The following is a 3,498-nucleotide window of genomic DNA, read 5'->3' as shown; positions in this document are numbered from 1 at the left end:
GTGTGTGTCCCTATATTTCACTTTTCCGCCAAAACTACACATCGCACGTGAATGGTGTTTGTATGTGGTGGTAGCCCCAAGACTCCATTCGTGCACTATGATGGTTGCGTCTCGATAGCTATAAGGGTGCGGGAGATATGGGGCTGAAAGTGGTTGAAAGTGGTTTTCTATTTCGAATGTTATGTTCGAATTTGTTCGAATTTAATTCGAACAATATTCGAATTTCTATTCGAATTGGTTCGATTATAGAACGATTGTAAACGTTACAGAAAATTGATCAAATTGAAAATAGTTCGTTTGACTGGACGTAAAAATTCTGTAATTAGTCTGGAAACGGGGGAACTAATTCTTGCATTCTGTGAAAACGGGTAAGAGTGGCTATAATGTAATGATCTTAATCTTCACAATCGTTACTTTTTGCCCACAAATAAAAACCCAGCAAAGCGGGTCATGCAGCTAGATTCTAGATTACTTAGAAAAACAGTCTTTTATATATATAAAAAACTATATTACATACAAATGCACGAACAAATAAAAACCCAGCGAAACGGGTCCTTGCAGCTAGTATATTATAAAATTAATAATAGATATACAAAAAATTAACATACCTTTACTAGAATATTTTGTATGTTAAACAGTTTTCTGTATTCAAATTTCAAAGATTTAAACGAATTTATTAAATCGATAGACCTTAATACAGTTATATACAAACTAAATAATTAATAAGGAAATTTGTCCTGTATAAAAGAACATAAAATAAATATTTTGCAATTTAAATGTAAACAAGAGGATGGACCAATCAGTTTCGTTTCTAGTAAAAATTATAAAATATTGATTCGTAGTTTTGCAAGAAATATACAGGATATAATTTATCTAAATATATAAAATTACTTGTCACTTGACTGACTCACTGAATCATCATTGCCCAGATCAAACCGCTGAATCTAAATTCGAATTTCTTTTTGCATATTGGTTCGATTATAGAATGATTGTAAACGTTCCAGAAAATTGATTAAATTGAAAATAGTTTGTTTAATTCTCAGCAATTCTCATTATTGTCAGTGGTAGGTGTTATATAACAATTACTATGGTTGTTTAAATACTGAATATAAATGGGGTTTGCTTGCAAAATACCTGCGGGTGAAGTCGCGGGTAACAGCTAATTATTCAATAAAGTTAATAAATATTTTTAATTTCGCATCAAATTTTAAAAATATCAAAAAATAACTAGTGATATTTATTTTATTTAGTGAGAATATTTTCATTTTCCTGGAAAACCGTAAACCAATGTATGGTCTAAGGTCTTTCTAGAACAAACAAAGGAGATAACAGGTAGAGAAAATCCCTACAAATAAAAACACCTGTCAATGTTGAAGTAAATAAAACCAACGTGCATGCGAAATGAAATTTTCTAGGCTTTATTTATTCCCTTGGCAGATCGCCCAAGTTTTGCTTAAATTGCCCGGTCCAATTATCTAAAGTTCGAATTTAAATATGAAAATGTTATCCATGTTTGACATATTTTGGCAAATATAAAACAATTTAAATCTATTTTTTCTCTTCTAATTTTTATTTTACCCAAAGCATTCATTCGTTTAAAATATTGCAATTTCTAACACGAATTGGGCAAATAAAAATATAAGTATTTTTTAAAATAATAATATTAAGCATTTTGATGCTTTATTTGGTTACTTAAAATACTACTGTCTTCACAATAGTATTTCAAGTAATTATTTATAAACACTCAAATGGTACCTACAAGGATTTTCCAATGATATACGAGGTCTGTCGTCCCAAAAGTAAGTGTACTGAATTTTTATTTCAAAATATACGAGAGTTACATCAAACTATAAACGATCTCCTTCAAAGTATGACCCTTGCGAGGTCACACATTGGTTCGAAACTTTTTTCCAATAGTTGAAGTTGTTTTCCGTAAGGTTTTAGTTCGTTGGTTGCAACTTTTTTGATGTTTTCCACTGTCCCGAAATGACGACCTTTCAACTTGGATTTTATCTTAGGGAATAGGTAGAAGTCGCACGGAGCTAGGTCCGAGCTGTAGGGAGGTTATAGGAGTGTGGGGATTTATTCTTGGGCAATAACTCGAATTAATAGAGCTGTGTGAACAGGCGCATTATCATGGTTCAGCATCTAATCTTCTGAAATGTCCCTGCGAACTTGCTTGACCCGTTTTCGAAGTCGTTCCAAGACATCTTTGTAGAAGGCCTGATTAAGTGTCTGTCCTGAAGGAAAAAATTCTTTGTGCACAATTCCACGGCTATTGAAAAAATGATAAGCATCATCTTTACCCTGGCTCCTTGTGCCATCTAAACACCATGTTTCTCGATAAAGTGGCATCTCCATAAGCTTCGGTTAAATCTGCAAATGTCTCAGTTGCATATTTCTTGAATTTCACACAAAACTTGGTAGCGTAATGTTGTTCGAGATTTTTCTCCATTTCAAACATAATGATGTGTTAAAAAGTTTGACTTAACCGATCAACTTGAAACAGGTCTAGACATGCTGCTAAGATATCTAGCAACGTGAAAATACTAATTAACGATGTGTTAAGCTGAACAGTCATTAAATAAAAAGTCATTATACTTATTTTGGGAACAGACCATATATTCTTAACTTCTTTATCATGGTCATCATGGAATCTTTTGTCTGAGAACTATACATCTACCTACTTAATTTTATAAAGTCTTTATTTACTCAGGTATTATGCAATTGGCAGCACAAGAACCTTACAAAGAACTTTAATGTAGAATAAAATCATAAAACTACTGAATATATACAATGACAACAAAGAAGGAATTAATGCAAAATTTATTCAATTAATTTATCAGCTCAAAAGAACAATATTTCACCGCTAAAGAATATAATGTATATCATTCACTTCTCTTTCTTCAAGCAAAGAAGAAAGTTGTCAATCAAATAGAATATTATTACCAATTAACTGTTACACCCTACAGGGAAAATGCAACCATCCTATCCCTGACACCAGTTGAGATTAGATCACAATCTCTTTCACTGTAAGTGTCAGATATGGAGACTTGGGGTAAGAGGTTAGATGAGGAATTTGACTAGAAACAACTCGGAAGTAATTCTCTCGAATCATTAATTAAATTTAAAGACGTTTATTAATGATATATAATAAAAGACAGAAGTCAAAATACAAAAATAAAGATATATATATAGGGGAGACCGGGGCAAGATCGGCATGTTAAGCTTTACTTAAATTTTGTGTAATAAATACTGCTGTAAACTGAAAAAAAAGCTTTGCGTGTTGTCTATTGGAATGTTTTCTTACTATAGAACTGGTTAAAATCAGTTTGGAAATAAAAATAATTAAAATAATTACAACTTTACAAGAAGAGAGAAATTGCCGAAGTTGCCCCTATACCCGGGGCAACTTCTCTCTTTTTGTAAAGTTGTAATTATTTTAATTATTTTTATTAAAGTTGCCCCTGGTATAGGGGCAACAGTAATTAGGCAAGA

General features: G+C 31.9%; 1 protein-coding gene across 1 annotated transcript in view; it reads right to left on the bottom strand.

Moving 5' to 3' along the window:
- Positions 1–936, bottom strand: part of LOC111635315 (patched domain-containing protein 3-like) — an 8,567-nt gene extending 7,631 nt beyond the window's left edge. Inside the window, exon 1 of the mRNA XM_023380245.1 lies at positions 609–936. The gene's annotated coding sequence lies outside the window, so the exon portion shown is untranslated. The remainder of the gene's footprint in view (positions 1–608) is intronic.
- Between the last annotated feature and the right edge of the window lie 2,562 nt (positions 937–3,498).

Source organism: Centruroides sculpturatus, unplaced genomic scaffold (genome assembly GCF_000671375.1).
Source record: "Centruroides sculpturatus isolate CEXI.00-Female unplaced genomic scaffold, Cexi_2.0 scaffold851, whole genome shotgun sequence".
Lineage (NCBI taxonomy): Eukaryota > Metazoa > Arthropoda > Arachnida > Scorpiones > Buthidae > Centruroides > Centruroides sculpturatus.
The sequence above is the reverse complement of the archived record's forward strand: the minus strand, read 5'-3'. Positions and strand labels throughout refer to the sequence as shown.